At 39.0% G+C, this 18,553-nt stretch overlaps 1 protein-coding gene across 1 annotated transcript in view; it reads left to right on the top strand.

The window, feature by feature from the left end:
• The first annotated feature begins 242 nt into the window (after positions 1-242).
• TCEANC (transcription elongation factor A N-terminal and central domain containing) overlaps positions 243-18,553 on the top strand; it is a 196,211-nt gene continuing 177,900 nt past the window's right edge. The window contains exon 1 of the mRNA XM_074814795.1: positions 243-260. The gene's annotated coding sequence lies outside the window, so the exon portion shown is untranslated. The remainder of the gene's footprint in view (positions 261-18,553) is intronic.

Raw genomic sequence — 18,553 nt, 5'->3', positions numbered from 1 at the left:
CAGGAAAAAAAAAAAAAAGAAAGAATTAGTGATGTGACTGAGAAGCACTGACACTTGCTTTTTTGAAGACTACCTCCACATTTCCTTCCTCTATGAATGAGTCCTCTTTGGTGTCAATATCTGTATTACAAAATTTTGAACAACCTCGGATTGCTGAGGAGTAATTGATGGGAAAGTGGGGACACAAATGAGTGGGAAAAATCTTTGTAGGAGAAGTGACTTGGGGAAAACAGACTCTACAACTCAGAGTTATAAAGCAAGTATGTTTACTCCGGCGCCGGGGTGCAAGGGGATTTCTCCACAAAGCTTGCACACCCACCGCACATTTTACCAAAAACTTATAGAGTGTGGATATACGTATTCATTGGATTACATAACACAAATATGCATATGCATGAGTAAGGCTGGGTTAGTCGAAAGGCTGGTATCAGCAGTTTATGTTCTCTTTGCACCTGTGCATTGCCTCCTGGGGGACGTCTTCCTGGGTCTTTGGGAGGAAGGCTCGTAGTCTTTCCCACCTTGTACTTTTTCCTAGAGCATGCGCAGATTCCCTTGGCCAATTCCTTGAATAACAAGAGTGTTTTCAGCCGGTTTACTCATTCTATCTTATCTAAGAGAACCAATGGAACTTCTACTGTCCGTATATGGCTATCTTTACTCATTACCAAGACCCAACTCGTTAGAGCACATCTGTTTCCCAAGGACAAAAACATGATATTTTGCTGAACACTGCAGTTCTTGGTAGATTTTCACAGTAAACTGCTTTGTTTTGATGAACACAGTAGTCCTTGGTAAAATTCCACAGAACAATCTGGGCAAGCAGGATTCTTAGCAATATTCAAAAATACTATAAGTAATACTATAAGTTGCTATAAGTAAATAAATTGCTAAGCAGTTTGCTATAAGTAAATAAGTCTAAAAACAAGTAATCATTTCTCTGTATCAGAAGGAAACAAACAAGCTTAATGGGGCTTTTGCATAAAATTTCCCAAACTCAGAACTAATTCTGATGAAGTGGAACTCTTATTTCTGAAGGAACTGGCTTAGAAAAAACAAAATGTGTCTATTTTTACAACTGTTCACTCTTTGCACTCCAGTATGAGGCTTTTGTTAATTAACCGGGGGAGGGGGGAAGGGGTGTGTGTGTGGAAGTAGTATTGCAATGTATCATTTAAACGAAAAAGTTCTGGTCTGAGGCCAAGAGCTTAAGAAGAATGCAATTTGCAAGCTCACTTACTACTATGGATATGTATTTCTCCTATTATTCTTGCTTATTGTTTCCACTCTGATGGGACTACCCCTATCTGAATACTAGACAGGTTGCTCTATTGGGACCTCAAGGTGAGTTTCATCTTCTCTTGGTCTACTGGTCTTTGTCCCATCCTTGGCACCTCTGACACACTTCCTAGTTAAGGATATCTGTTATCTCTTCACAGAAATGGGGCTAAATGGCCCCTAGGCTGTCTTAAGCTTCCAGACACCACAGTGATTTAAACACACTGAATTCCTTAAATCTAGCCTGCAGCATGTTGGATTTACATGTTATTCTTCAGTGATACAGGACAGATGAAAGTTAACAGATGTCCAAGATGTATATGGGTTTCTAAATACAATTATCCTCTACTTCAGTTAGCACAGGAAGGATACAGAACTAGACAAAATAATAAACACACATGCCTCTGTTTCCTTCCTCCGATTTTTTGTGTATGTCAGAATTTTTTTGTCTTTTCTATCTGAACTGTGTGTGATTTGGGGTGGTAGTTGATCTTTGGATTCTTTTTCGAATAGTCTTGAATATCTCACGCTCTTTCTCTCCTCTTTACACAGCCATTTTTCTTCTTCCTTGGCTAATCCTACTTTGAGAGAAGCATTACCTTCTCTCCTGCAGAAAGTCCTCAGGTTTGAAATCACTTTTAGTTAAAGAGTTGCAAAATGACATCTAATTCCTTTGTTCTGCCTCAGGGAGAAATTCCACTGCTCTGAGCTCCAGCTCCCTGAAAAGAAGTCAGACAAAACTTACCCTGGCAAGCTTTAGCTATTCATTGCCCCATTTAGTTTCATTTGAATGAGATTTCCTCAGGTTAATGACTTTCCATTATTAGAGCTGTGTCATCATTCCATTGAATTTCAGCCAAATATGGCAGGAGAAAGACAGTAGTGAAGGCACCCAGCCCTCCATTCACACTGAAGTTTGAAATCTCACATAGAAGCTCCCAATTTAAATTAGAATTCACAAGCTCTGCATCAACCACCTCCTTCAGTTTGTCATAGTTAATTTATTTTGTGCTTTTTAAAAGCCCAATCTTTACCACAGCAACAAAACAACAAGGCCCTCGCCATATCTATCTATTGCTAAACTCAAACTCGGTTATACAGACATGTTGCAGTCTAAGGAAAGCTGTGGGTGCCACACTCCAGTGCTAATCAGGGATGGTACTGAGCTCAGGAACCCAGTACATGACGGGATGACTCAGCCCAGGCCAAATACTTAGCTAATGGTAACTGAAGTTTGCATTTGTTTGATCTTTAATAAAGTGTTTCAGATCATTTTTCAATCACACAATGACAACAAGGCCATTCTAAGCAAAACCAGGTACTTTTTGAAATATGAGATTCTGCAAATCTTGAAAGTAGATTAATTACTTTTGCTTTAGGAAAGGAAGAATACAGCTACAGTAAACTAATTATGGCTGGGAGGGAGAGGTCAAAGGAGTAAAAGAGATAAAGCACTCTCTTTTAATGATATTTTCCCGTGAAGTCAACAGTGCATTTTTATATCATGGTTCTAATATAACAGCAAGGAAGGGACATAATCCAGAGTACTATTGACTTTAAAAGGATATGACACCATTAAGTGAATGAGTTTTAGTGGTGATGACATTTATTACTTTGGATTTGTAAAATGACAAAAGTTACTCCAATTATTAATATGATAGTACAATTCTGTGCACAAATCATCATATGAAATATTGCAAAAACTTCAGTCCAGAAGGGCTAAATCTGCCTTCAAAAGGCCAAGTTGGAACAATTTTCAGGTAGCTCTGTTGATAGCCTCCTAAAAAAATAGCTGGAGATAAAGATGGATGCTTGTCATTTTACCTGTTCCAAATTATCTTACTGCACACCTTCAGATCCCAGTTGAGATCACAGCACTGAACCGAAATGATAGCAAAAAACAACTATCATCCCCAAAACATGCCAGTTCAAATAGAAAATAGCCTGGAAGGAGAAAGGGAGTCACTCAGTGATGTGTGGTAATGAATTCCAACTGTACTTCTCTAACAAGTTACATTCCCTCATTTCTGCTAAACTGAAAAAAACACCTGTTTTGTGATGTTTCTTCTTTCAAATATTCTTACGAGGTTTGTAGCTTTTCAGTATTCATGAATATTATTATTATCATTGTTGTTGCTGCTGTTGTTATTTCTGGAATGTGCATTGTTTTCTTCTCTTTTTCATACTATAAAGAAACGCCAATAGAACAAAAGAAAGTGCAATGCTTTGGGGGAGAGATAAAGAAGGGGACTGTTTTGCAAATGGGAAATATTTTAAATATTGCATTTTAAAAAAAATAAGCAAAAATGCTATGTAAAAGTTCACTTTTGCCCAGGAGCTGTATAAAAATAGATACATAAAGCAGAATAAGGCATATTTTAGAGCTTTGTCAATCACAAAATTTAAAAAGCCACAACAATTACATCTATTTGGAAAGGATAAATAAGTGATCCCAGCCTCTTTTATGCTTTAGGTTATTTTAATTTGAAATTATCTTTGAAATCCATAAAAAAGAACCAGAAAGGATATACTAACCATCTCCTCACTGTAGTATAACAGGCTTACTGCAGAGTTGTAATAGAATAATTCATTTTTTTGTGGAAAAAAAGAAGTGGTAATGTGGATCTACTTTTGAGTAGTAACCAACCTATCATTTACAATTCTGTCTGCGTGTATGTGAAGGGAATATTTCATGGCACATGTATCACTTCAGTTAAAACTGTTACATCAATGAAAAAAATAAAGTATTTCTCCACTTTTTCAACTATAGCATGTAAAGTGTTAAGTACATACTAGAAACACATCTTATTTGCTTGTTTGCTTCAGCAGATGTGGCGGAGATAAGAAAAATAGAGCAGAAAGATTAAAGACATCTATGCTACCATCCCAAGGTCTCCTCTACTGCTCTCATTAACTGCTCTGTTAAACTGGTTAAAATGTTTTAGGAGCTTAATGGAAATGGCTTTTCATAATTGTTCTTCTTCTCTAAACTTCCTCTTACTTGAAGTCTACATAATTTGGAGTGAGAGGAGATCAGAGGCAAGTCATAGGTTAGGGATTATGAGATTATCAGGGCATCCGCAGGATGGTATAATCCTCAACCGGACCCTGCAGGGGAGATTTCTCTCTCACCACTCTCTGTGACCACGCTAAATCCCTTTGGGCTCTCTCTCCTGACTGAGATCAGGCATTTCTGTAGGTCCCACAAGATGGCTGATTTCTGTTGCAGGGCCCCAGGACAGTGCGTCCACCTGAGTAACAAACACATCACAGCTATGAACAAACTAGATGGGAAACAATATAAACAAAAGCAGGAAGTTCTGCTTTTTGTATGCATGTGTGCAATGGCTATGCCTGTAATGTCAGATTAATTTACGTGCTTTTGGACATGACAAAGTCTCATTACATTATCTATTCCTATTCTGTGCAGAAATTAAATACTGTTGATTTAGCTTTACCTTGCATATAGCTGCTTGACTGATTAAACTCATAAAATTTACCAACCAGACTATCAGCAATAAAGCAAAACTGGTGAGTCATAGTTCAGAATACTATGATTTCAAACTCAAATATGGGACATGAAAACCAGAGGGTGTGGAAAGAATGCTTTTTTATTACAGGCTCTGTCCTTTGCCTCTGCACTGACTGCTTTTTCCACAGCTCAGCAATACAAACCTGCCCTGAATGGACCCTGAGAATGCCCCTCCCTGACAAGAGGAAGGTACCAGACAGGACAGGGGGCAGGGCTGAAACTTAATCAAGGTGGCTGTGATGAGACTGGATGGTTCAGGAAGAAAGACAGACCTGCTCGCCTGACCTTCCACCCAGACATGGTATGTCTGATACAAAGATCCCTGAATTAGTTTTACACAAGCTTGCTTGGGTGCAGCGTCAGCCCTAGTGTGGAAATGTAGAGTTCCCTGGGATGCTTACCACTCTGTAACTTAAAAAGAAATTAAAAATTATTTGGAATTCTGAAGCAGAACATTGAGGCCCTTGGCAACATGCACTGGGAACAAGTTATGATGTGTCCCATCTTGACTGCTAATGGCGCTAAGTGTTATCTTGGATCATGCAATACAGCAGAACCAGATGGGATGCATCACCATAAGCGCATAGCAAAAAGCAAACAAAGGGGCTTGGAAAAGGGGGAGAAAATATGCGGGGTCTGACCAGCATCCATAGTTCTGCTCTCTTGCAAAACCATCAGATGTTGCAATATAAAAGAGTAAAAAAAAAAGAGAGGTCAGGCAGCCCCACAACTATGTAGATGCATCAAAATCATCCAGGCTTCAGAATATGTATGCCTTTCACCAATGGCCCATGTCTCAAGAGGGACACTACCCAAGGTTCTAGCCTTATCGTAATTATTATCTCTTTACTCCTTATGCATGAGAAATGAAAACATTTTGCTCCTGTTGCTATTGTATTTACCCCAAGGCCTCACTGTGCAGAATGCACTGCAATCCCCATCCAGCACCGACAGCCTTGCAAAGCATCATACCCTCCAGAATTTCTTGGGGAAAAAAAACCCACATTGCCTGCTGTTCTTCTCTTTGCTTTTTAGTCACATACTGCCTCTTCCGCTCCCTATTGTTTCTCTCCTGTTGTTGACCCAGGCTTGTGCCCTGCTTGTAACTCTCTCATGTCCATATCTCCTAATACTCTTTATCAGCAACAAACAGAATTTTGCAAGACTCATTCAAACTGTGAAAGAAACAATATTAGTTGTCATTCAGGATTTTAGGGAATTTTTGGCATCACAGCCAATCTTTATTGGAGAGGAAGGGAGAATGATCTTACATTTTTTGCCATAAATAATTCAATGATTTTACTCCATTTTCTCTGAACTGCCACATTGTGTTTAGCTTTGTTGTTCAGATTAACCATATAAAAATAAACCAGTTCTCAGTGGATTAATGAAATCAACACATTGAATGAAATGTACAGTCCCAGATCTGTTTTTTATAAGATGGTGGAAGGCTTTCCGGTGACTTCTGCTGTCTTCTATTCTGTGCAACATCAGATATTAAAATGCCTGTGGACTATAAACTCTTTAAGATAGAAATACCCTCCTTCTATGTGTCTAATACAAACTGACCATGACCCTCAAACTTCATTTGGCTCCTGTTCCAAACCAGACCATATGAGTAAGGAGAGGCCTAGACACACAGCCACTCACAGGATTAGTAACTTAGTCAGAAAACCCTTCAAAGCAAAGGAAGTCTTGCAAAGGCTAAGTATGAAATACCACATATCATAGTGTAACTTTTTTTCTTAAGGCTAAAACTCTTCAAGCAGGATGTGTACATTGCCCATCAGCACTGAGGAGGGAAGTTATCTGCAGTGTGCCCTCTATTACTAGCACAAGTGTATTTGAGGTGTGTGAATGAATCTAATTAATCTGTTATTTCTTGTGTATATAGGAAAACTGACCAGGTATAAAGAGTAAATGGATTCATTTTCTTATATCTGTGACTATTCCATTCATCCACTGAGAATGGCATCTCCTTTCAGTCATGGTTTTGGTACACAACAACAGCAGAAGCTGTACTGTAGATCAGTTCCAGATATTTTCATTAGTGTCATCTGTGTCACCAGTGAAAATAAGTTTTCTACCATATTCTTGTTTACATTACGCTCAAGATGAACAGAGCTTTTCTCTTCCACTATAGATGGTAGAAAATGCTGGCCAGCTGAAGAGTTCTAGTTCCTGCAGAGTTTGATTCACCTGAGAGTATTTGCTTTGGGAATTGAGACCCTTGCTCTTTGCATTTGGAAATAATTCTTGAATTTGAGATAGAACCATCTGTTTGTATATAACATAATTCTCTTTATGGGGACCAACAAATGATTTCTGTTTGATTTCCACAGGTCAGTTCTGATTTTACACATGATGAGAAAGGATTCATTATTATGCATAATGTCTGTACCTACAAGTCTTCATTACAGAGTAGAAACCAGCTGAAAGGTGATATTGTTTCCATTTGAAAAAAAATTACTAATGATTACTCAAAGGATGTGCAGTGATTTCTGAGGAAGTGATCATTTGACTACATTCTAGAAAGCATCTCTGCATGGTATCTCCAACTACTGTCTGTTTTGAATCACGTTTTAGAATAAAATAATCAGACTGTAGTGAGAGTACTCCAGAATATTTGGGGTCCCGTAAATGCAGCATAGTATAATGATTTACCAGGTAAAATGTCAGCATACAACCATTTCTCTGTCATATAAGGTCAAGTGGCAAAGTAATCCAATTAGTCTAAGGACCTGTTTTCTGTGATACTGGGCCAGAGACCAGTTATTCATAAAACAGCTGGGATGAAGAGTTCTCATCTTCTGCATTTCCCCTCTTTTTCTGTCGTACCTATTCTATGTCCAGCTGTATTTCAAAAGATACCTACATTTTACGTGTATGAGAGAGATACATCTGATAACAGGAGAGGGACGGGACATACGACTCTTGAGAGATTACATGACCCAGCCTGCACAAATGATTTGGCACTATTAACCTAAAGGACTGTAACTGGTCATTTTTTCCAAGCAACTACAGCTTTCCTTCTAAACATATCACCATGTTTCCTAGTTGGATCAGTTTCCAGACTTGTGACACTCTGTGGCCTTGCCTCCATCTTGGAGCACACCTATCTGATTCTACTCAGTATTTTGTTCTCATTTTTGTCCTATTGGAAAAAAAGTCCTTATGTGCACGCAGATTTGTACTGATGAAGTACCTGCCTATGCTTTTCTTGGTAGAAAGTTTAATCCTTAAAATTGAGTTGTAAATGTAGAGGGATAGTGATGGATTTCATCCATCACTGAAATGGATCCCCTTTATAAATATAATCTTCAATATTGGAAACAAAAGTGCACTTGGAAAGGAAAATGAAAAACATACTCAACTGATAGAGAAATGTAATGAGATAGGCAAGTGAAGTTACAAAAAAATCTTATTGCCTTTCTTTTTCTCAGATAAGAGCAATTTGGGTTGCTCTGATACCAAGGTTATAGTTATATTCTTGATGATAATATCATGACAAAGTATGGGTAGGCAAATATATTTGCAGTCTATAGACTCAAGATAAATCAGACCAAGTAAAAGCAGGACTAAGAAAGCCAGGATTGTACTGTAACAAAGAACTCCATGAGGAGCTTGGTTTTGCTATTACAGACCTTGCCCTTGCACTGATTCATAAGATCTGTTAGTATAAATGTGTTATGGCAGTAAGACAGAAAATATCATCAGTCAATTGATGTTTGGTAGCATTTCTGCAACTACATATATCCATCTATAGAAAGGCAGGCATCTGGCCTGGTCAGTGGAGGGAGACAGGCATTTCTAAAAGATATTAACTGCCCCCTAGTTTGGGTGTCCAACAGAGGCAGTAAGACAATAAAAAACCCTCTGATGTTTTTCTTCTGTTGATTCTTCACCACCACAAAAGACTAAAGTCCTTGACTGGTAGTGACATAGGAGAGAAACTGTGTAGAAGACAACTAGAGGGAACTGGAAATCAGGCTGTAGCAAAGCAAGCTACAGTCAGTGCCAGGGTTCAAGGCAGTAGGTGGCAGACTGGGAACTATCAGTCAAACAGGCAGAGGGTGGGCTCCTTTCTGTTGACCTACACTGTGCTGACTGTGTTGTGTTAGAGAAAAGAAAATATTTCATTCAAGATTTTCATCAGTCTCCTGTTAGCTCCCAATTTAACCCACAGATTGGGGAAAATGAAGCACTGAAAGCATCCTCACCCCTAGACTTTCAGTTAGGATCAGATTCCTCCCATGATTCCTAATCTGAAACTAGGCAAATATATTTCTTAGTATTGTCCCTTTTTAAAGTAAAGTCCAGGCAACAGATCTTAATCGAGACACCTTACTATAACATAAGTAAGCAGAACCACAGGACATCTTTAACAAACTACATAAAATTGTTTGCATAATTGTAGCCCTGATAAAAATGGATCCACCTTACTGAATATATATTTCAGAGCGTTTCCAACACTTTTCTTCTAATGGATGTTTTTCTTAGGTCTGTATTCTTGTTGAAGCCTTACTAAATTAGTTATTCTCCTCGACTCAATTAAAAATATTTGTACAGTCTAATTTTAAAAACTCACCTGCTTCAGCCAGGTTGATGGTAAATGTACAAAGCAAAGCTGTTCCAGCCTTCACAAGGGCTCAGTAAGAAACCTGGGTCTCCTCTCCATAGGCCCTTCCAAGACAGTGCTAGTTCCTGCCACTCCATGTTTTTTCCTTTAGGGACTTTCTGAAACCACTCTGCAAAATATCTTTTCTTTTTAAAGCTGCTCTTCAAAACAAAAACAAAGTGAAAAGGACTGCTCAAAAGTTAATGTAAGCCATATTTCCACATTTTTGCTGAGACCAGCCATTTCCTCAGAAACAGAGTCCTGCAATTGCCTTAAGCTTCAACACTCCTTTCTCTGGGGCAAGTTTCCCCTGTGGAAAAATCAAGTGAAATTTGGTCAAATTTGGTTCTCCAAATCCAGTCCCTACGGAAATAATTTACAACTGAGTGAAAAAGCACGGAGATGAGCCCAAAGTGCTAAAAAAGTCACTTCATCCCATACATGCAATCTCTTTTTCTTTGTATCTCATTTCTTACGGATTTATACTCTCATGCCCTTGCAGAGTCAAAGTCCTGCTGCCAATGCAAATCACTCACATTCCTGCAAGGCTCACCCTTAATGTAACCATTCCCAGGGAAGTGGTAGGACAAATGTCTGGGAGAGAATGGTCTTAGTCTGCTCTCCATGACACGTTAGGGTTGATCCTTCCCCGTACCCCCTCCCCTTTCCTGACTGCTGAGCTGACACTTCCTGCATACTAGCTCTAAAGCTGAATGTTCACTGTAGTTGTAGGGGAAAAAATGAGCTTGGCCGTATCAGAGGGAAGGAAAGAATATAAATTGAGTCCTATCAGCTATACAAAAAAAAGAAGAGAAAAAAACCTAGAAATGAACAACAGTCCCCCCTGCAAACTAACAGCTGAATGGGCTTCAAGCTGACCCAGTCAGACTCCTTCCTTTATCAATAAATTTCATTCTCTGCCTTGATTATTTCCACTACAAAGGGTATCTGCAGGTTTATTGAGACCCAAGTAACTTAATAAGATCACAGATACAGCTGATAATTGTTTTCTGACAGGTTTATGTCCGAAACTGATGCGTCTTTTAAGGGTTTGATATTTTTGCAGACAAGTCTAAGGAGAAACATATGCTGTGCCTTATCGCATGTGGAGTCTAGGGTGGTGCGGGGGAGAGGCAGAGGGGGAGGTGGCATTGATTGGAAGCAAGGAAACCCCTTCTTGTCACTCAGCCTTGAGAGCTTCTTAGTGCCTTGTTAAATACACCGATAAATGCATATCTCAGTGAAGCTCCAGGAGGACTACTTCATGTTAGGAGATTTTATTTTACAGATTGCCCTCTAGACAAGAGAAATCTGATTTCTGAACCTACACAAAAGGCTTGCCGTGCTTTGTGGGTGTATTGATCTGGCAGCAGTACAGCAGCTGTGAGCACAAATGTCTGTGCTGCCGGCATAATCAGAAACATGCTACATGCAGGATGCAGCAAGCTTCAAGAGCTTAACAAGCCAGATAGGGGGGCTGTCAATTCCTTTCAGGGCTAACAGCAGGGTAAAGAAGTGGTATATATGGGGAACTATCAAAGCTATTGCAACAAAAAAGGGATGAGGAATGACTAAAGAAAATTAAAACCCACAAGAAAATTACTGAAAGATACAAAGTACCAGCTTATTCACCTATTGTATAGATAGGTTAACTCTACGGTACTCATGCAAATCCAATATGCAGCCCAATTACCGTCTGAAAACCAAAAACCTGCTTTCAAAATGTCTGGGTGATATCATTGTACTATGTTTACCTTTCTCATATTTTCCAGCAGTTGTGAAGCCCTCCTGTGTTGAGCAAAGCTTTTTTATGGTAGGGAAAAATCTGCTTTGTTATTCTTAATGTTTTTCAAGCATCTTTCATCATAATAGAACATCATACTTTTGGCTTGTGGATACGTTTATATATTATTTTTATCTCATTTTCAGTATATATAGGTTTTCTCCTAATGGCTTTCTGGTAAATGTATGAGCTGACTTTCCACAGTTCTCATCTTGATACAATACTTGTACCTGACATTTTCTGAAATGATGGGTTTTGTTCAGGCACAAAAGAAAGGTAATACTGGTTATAGCATGTGGACTTGGCTTTGAGGTTAGTAAGTCATTAACATATGGTCTATTCTTGCAAATGCTCACACACAGAGCGCCTTCAGGCGTGCAAGGAAGCACAGTGAACTGGGAGCACTTCCTTTGCATGACTTTGCAAAATGCCTCTCAGTTTTCTTTTTCCAGAGACTTACCATGGAGATAGAGGCTGAAAACATGTCTGTTCTGGTCAGAGTTAACGCTGCTGGAATGATTAAGTGTGCTTGTGTTTGCTCCCTATGCTTGTTATTTGTGAATCATGTAAAAAGTACAGTAATCTAATTTCTGCTTTCTCTTCTAGTATGTGAGTTTTCTAAGTGTTCAGTAAGCATGCTTTGTTAGGTAGCTACCCTCACTATACTTTCATAATGTTCAGAATCAATCAGGCTTTTAAAACAATTTTTGTTTGTCTTTCTTTCCTGTAGATAAATGTAGAAACTACTTTCATAATTTTTAATTAATGAGAAGGAAGGTTCAGAGGAGAATTAAATTTAAACAGAGAGTGGGAGCAAGTGGCCCTGACCACCCTTGTAACACCTGGAAACCAGCAATTATCTCTCTTGGTAGCTGTGCAATTACTACAGGAAGTACCTACCAGTGAAAATCCTCAGTAATGCATCACTCTTCTCTGATGGCTGGGTCATAGAAAGCATCCATTAACAGGAACACTGGATCTTTCTCATCCAGGAGCACCAAGAAGAATTAGACCTAACTATGTACTAGAAATACATCATTCCACTATCTTTGCTTTGGTAATTAGGAATTTAGAAATGTAGATGTATTAAGCAATTTAGAAAGATAGATTTATTCACCACACAGCTAAATAAACCATTCACATATTCATGGAATAGCCTACCTTCACTCTGATAGATATGAGTAATTTTAAAATGTATTTTCAAGCCTTAGGTGCCAAAATTGTGGCTGTCAGCCACAGAGGTCTTTTGAGCTAACAGAGCCTTGTCCAATAAGCTGCAGAGCCCACAAAACCAAGTCACTAAACCTTTTTGTTTAGTTATTCATCTGGAAAATATGGCCACTATTAAAGGCTCATTCTTTAACAGGTAAGGCAGAGGGCTCGAGAGCTCCAGGGGTCCTTACTCAGGAACCACAATATTTAGAACTAATTTGGACAGCCCTGAACATACTAAGTGTGCCTTCATTTCACTTCATCTTCACCTCAGAAGTTAGATATATCAATATTACTTCTTCCAAACAAGAGCTAGAGAAGGGTGGAAAAGCCATGGGATTTCTTCATACCTTTGGTATCAAAGAACTTACAACCTAGGGCAGGTAGGGTCTTCCTCCAAAGAGGAACCTGTATGCCTTCATCAACTCATTATGGAAGCTGGACACTTGCTTCAGGAGAACTGTTTCATGAGACATCAAAAATGCAGGAGGACTCAATCTCATTCTAAGTTCTACTTTTCTTCTGCTAATGGAAAAGTAGCATTAGCTACAGAAAAAAACCTTTCTTGTTTCACATGGTCTCACTCATGCCCATAGTACATCTAGATTTGGTCAGAGACAATGGATGCAACCTTTCTTATCACAAAAGTATATGAAACACCAGCTCAGAGTCAGGCATGGTTGGGCTGATGATGGGCAGATAAACTGTACTGCAGTCTCTCCTCTTTCATGAGACTGGCGTACAAGTAGCACTAGGCAGAGCTAATGGAGGGAAGGCTCCAGCCCTCTCACTTCTTCCACTTCCCTCTGATAAGCCTGAACCAATGCAATTGTAATAGCTGTCTATTTACTTAACACACTGTTTCATCTGTCTCTTCTCCTTTCCTATTCCTCTCCCTGCCTTTCATCTCTCACTACATGTTGCAATCACTAGGTCATTGAGAGGATTGATATTTATTTTATGTTTATAAACATCTAGTACATTGAGGTGTTAAATGGCATCTGTAGGCATTTTCAAAAAACAAGCAAGTAATATAATGCCTTTTGAGCAATTATTGTGGCAATGTTAATACGTATGTGCCCCATTGAACAAAGTGATGCTTACAGAGCAAATGCAATTCACTCTGTAATGTGAATGGTGGTAAATCAAAGTAAGAGGAGATGAATATTTCAACTTGCCTAATCTTAGTGATTCAAAACAACTTAAGTCTACTCAGCTTTCAGTACAGTTGCTGGAAATTATTCATGTTGCTTTTTACTCCTTCTCCAGGTTTCTTTTACTACTGAAATACCATTGATCCTAGTGCAGCCTGTAACAATGAAAGCTCAGTTGCACTGTACTAACACGGAGACTTCTTGCTCTGATTGGAGATTAAAACATATAACAACCTGATTAACCTTAACAGTGTATCTTTATGTATAAGAAGTGCTTTAAAGATCTGACCTAGATCTGGAACTCAGCTCTAATATTTAAGGAGCCATTTTAAATGTTGAAACCACTGAGATCTTTCAAATCATTGGGAAATGCAAAGTCCTAGATAATAACTTAATAAAAGAATTGGGTTTGGGTTTTTTTTTTCCAATTTGATACTGTCAGGAAAAAGTTGCATTTGGGACAATGTAAACTAGGAAAATTCGCAGGCTGGTCCAGTTTGTGGGGCCTAACTTCACATCTGTGAAGACAGCTGTAGCAACAGACTGTCTTTAGATTCAAACACAGGTTTGACACCCATATTGCCCGATACTTCAAGCAACTAGATCTAAAACATCACATGAGAAAACGCCATGATGGGATCTATTTATAACAGTAGCTACGAATATCTAAATAGGATAAAAAAGATTGATGAACAAATTTCTCTATTTTGCTATGACGATTCCAAGATATACAAATGTGGAGGCAGTAAAAAGGATTAATCCAATAATATTTCTTTAAGTCATATCTTTAGCACATATGTTCAACAGCATAAAGTCACTGTCCACTAAACCTGCTCTATATCTTGTTCTGCAGTGATCTATACAAATCTACCCTAAAAGTATGGTCTGCAGTCATCACCCTTTTAAATGACAGACATTCACAGAAAGAGGGCAAACGCAGGATATTGCTTTATTTCTTCTTTATTCCTTCCCTAGACCAGGCAAATCCCTTCTAAAAGGAAAAAGTAAAAATATTTATTTGATTCACTGGGATTTAAATGGTTTTCCAGGAAAACAGTTTCCAATTACTATTCTCTGTTTGCAGAAATGGGACTGTTGTTCGGCAGTTGCCTGTGATTTCAATCAAAACTCCAATAGTGATCAGAAAATAGAAGACTTCTAGGGAAAACACTGGTATTCTGGGCTAGCCAGTTCCCCTGCAGACCCTGTATCAGTTTTATATCTGGTTGTTGCTACCTGTGCTTTTTTGTTCAGATCTCGGTGTCTGTTATGTCCCTGCACAGGCACACATTAAACTCTTCCTCCTATGATATTTAAGTAAAGACTCTCGCCTTCCAGAGTTTTCTTAATGTTGCAGCTCAGACACATACAAAATATCAGACAGAGCTGAAGACTGTGCTCTTAAGTCTTTGTCAGTTTGTATCAAGGCCTTCCAGGTCAGCAGAATTCAGAGCTCCTTTGACTAATTTAGGGCCTGGTCACAATGGCTTATAACCATTTACCACTCATCAGTTAAGTCATACCTTTTAGGTAGTCACCATTGATATGAATGGAATTAATCTAAGTTCTGCCCCTTGGGCGTTATCCCTGAAGACTTCAGGGAGAACCTGACAGACCCATTAGTTAACAGCGCACTCATGGCTTCATAATATAATTTTGGTTTATTAATTAATGAACCATGTAAATCATGTTCAATATAGTGATGAGGTAGTCTCAAATCAAATCAGTATGGAGGTCAAGGAAGGAAGGTGAATAAGCTCCAGGCTTTTGTAGCCTTTGCAGTATATGCTTTCTCTTCTCCTTTGACATACTTGACTAGTCCATACAGTCAGCGCTGGCAGGGCTGTCTCTATCAGCACGGAAATAGCAGGAATCTCTCCTCACCTCAGAGAACAGCTAAGAATAACCCCTGGAACAACCTGCAGAAGAAGCATTATCAGAAACCACCCTTTTCTTCTTTCCTGATAGCAAAGGATTCATTGTGCGTCTGACCACTTGGGCTTGGAGGGGATCCAATGAGAAGAAAGATTTCTCCTTGTGCTATTTGCTCAGCCTAAGGCTAACAACCTAAAAAACCATGCAGTTGGACACATTGTGCTCTTCAGTCATACCCCCCCCCCCCCAAAAAAAAAAAAAGGCAATAGGCACATCCATCTCAGAGGGGAATAGCATCCTCATGTGTTGCAGAGGACTCAAAGCTAGCAGATCTACCAGGGCATGCCACTAGTGAGCAACAGGTTCCCTCCCCCAGGCTAAAAGAGAGAAACTAAAAAATAAAGCCATAGGAGAAAAAAAAAAAAAAAAAGAAAAATTAAGGAGTATAGATTGTGAATTGTGACAAATTACAACAAAGACTGTTATGGCTATCACAAGTACAGCACAAGAAGCCATGCAGAGCCCTGAAGGGGTCACCTGGTGGAGGGGAGCACCAAGAAGGATCTGTTCTCCATCCCACTGCCACAGGAGGGGTGCAAGGAGAAGGCAGGACCTCTGCAAGAGAGGCTGCTAGCTTCCAAAAAGTCTCTTGCTTGAGAGGCTGCCTGCATCCTGCCTCTCCTTTATACTGCAAAATTCCTTCTGGTGAGAACAGACTGTGAAGCCAAAAAGGGGACATTACAGGAGTATGCAAAGTGGGAACACCTTCACCAGTCCCAGGCAAAGGTAAGCCATAGTGGATAGAAGCAGGAACATAGGATGTGTTGTGTCAATATTTGTTTTCCTGGATGCATCTTCTCATAAATATTTTCCTGGAGTCTGGCTGTTAATGAGTTCTGTCTGGGCACCTTCAGAGCACCCAAGTGCAGATTCTGAGCATGACTCACGGCTGCCGACATGATCTCCATCAGCACCAGGAAACTGCAGCGCAGGCCATGGGAGGGAGGATCACATCGCTGCATCCCATGTGACTGATAGCCCCAGCAAGGGCTATTTCACCAGCATAAAAAATCTCCACTTTTCTTCTACTTCTTTTTTTTTTTTTTTTTTTTTTTTGAGAGTAAAGGTGGTTGAATAACTGGACTGGTGGCAAAAACTGTGAGTTCTTATTCTGTTTTTGCCAACTTGTTGTGTGACTGACAGCATGTCATTTCACCTTTTTGTCTCAGTTTTCTCCTAGTATATGAGGCTAACAATAGTCCAAGTGGTTTTGAGAGACTAAATTCACTAACGTCCTAAGCCAAAGCCATTGAAGTCAATGGAAAAGCTCTCAATTACCTTGAAGGGCTTCAGGCCAGACCTTGCTTATTCAGCATTATAAGAAGCATTTGAAAACCCTTTAAACAGTGCCATATGTGTGCAAAGGTATTGGTTATTACAGGACTGAGGACTGAGGAACAAACTTTTCAACTGATACAAGTACACATGAATAATACCTTTTCATAGTCTCATTTTTAGTGATCTTTGCTCCTTCTTAAAAAAACACAGTATAATACAAATAATGTCAACACTAACAATTGTCTTCAATACTCTATCAGACAAGCCACAGACTCCTTTTAATTTGTGAAATATGCAGATTTGGACAGATCTGAAGGCACTCCAGTCATGTACAATAGCTGTCATTCTTCAGCAATTTATGGTCAGTCTTTGTAAACCTTTGTGGCAGGTTTCAGTTGATTGACAGCTTGTGGGCCATAACCCCACAAACAGATTTTAAAGCTCCAAGGCAGACCTAATTTTCTCTAATAAGATTAGATGCCACAGTTGAAGACTGCCCTATGAATAAAAAGCCATCATTTATAATGGTCTATCTACTGTCACGCTCTACAGAGACTGACAAACTTTACTGAAGCTCTGGACAGAGGTTAATAATCTCGTAGATATGTTGGGAGCCTTTATGGTCACAAGGAAAAATCTGGTGTCAAGGTCAAGGTCTTTACTGCGTCCAGGTAATTTGGTACAGAAGCTCAGCAACAAGCTGGTATGTAACAGACAGAAAGCACCAGTGCCGGCAGGGATGATGTTGTTTAACCCTATTCTGTTCAGGCAGGAGCAGGAAAAACCCACAGACTAGGCAGTTCACATTGATTAAAACAAAGAGGAGAAGGGAGAAAGGTGCCATTTTGAAAGCACTTGGAGATGACTAGTGTTAAAATCCTGGGCTATGTGACATTTCTTAAATGAAACAATTTCTAGAGGAAAAAAAAAAAGTACAATCAGTGACACTAAATTCATTTACATACAATCAAATTATTCACTATAGTTACCACAATGAAAAAAAAAAGTCAAAAGTTTCAGTGTTTTCTACAAAAAGGTGTCCTGTTTCTTCAGTATGTAATAACTGTGTCAAACTTTACCTCATTGTTATTAGAAATCTTCAAAATCTGCTTGAAAAGATTTTAAAACATGAGAACAAATCATTTTCTGTTGAAGTGAAATGTATTATTCAGAACAGCTTGCTTGTCCGTCTGAATTCTCAAAATTATCAACAAATTAGAAAACAAAACAAAAGCCATCATTCATCCAGTCCTAATAAAATAATTGCTTAACACAGTTGTGCTTGAGGGTTCGGAGTCTCCAGCAGTTAGAGTATAAAAAAAAGAAAGTGGGAAAGATAAGGTTGCAGGGGAACTTTAACCCAATAACCCAGACATTTTGCAGGCAGTAAATGCTGAAGTATTATCATAGTAATTGACATCACAAATGCTCCAAGCTAAATATATTGATTGCCAAGGTCAGCATTTTAGGCAGCAACAGTAGACATCCTCATCCATTAGCCCTGAAATATTGATTTCAGTCAGGAAAAGAGAAGCCAGAAAAAGGAAAATACTCGAGCAATAAAATGATCTTTCTTTATCTTTGTCTTCCAGACATGGGAACAGACACCCTGTTCAGAGTATGTCAGCACTTACAGGATTGCTGAAGACACATGGATTTCCCATTCCTCAGCCTATTCAACATGCATTTGTATTCAAAATGGCTAAAAAAAGACCACTTCAAATGTAGAAACCAGAAAACAGACAAGGGCATAGCTTTGGCTTTAT

Source organism: Strix aluco, chromosome 2 (genome assembly GCF_031877795.1).
Source record: "Strix aluco isolate bStrAlu1 chromosome 2, bStrAlu1.hap1, whole genome shotgun sequence".
Lineage (NCBI taxonomy): Eukaryota > Metazoa > Chordata > Aves > Strigiformes > Strigidae > Strix > Strix aluco.
The sequence above is the reverse complement of the archived record's forward strand: the minus strand, read 5'-3'. Positions and strand labels throughout refer to the sequence as shown.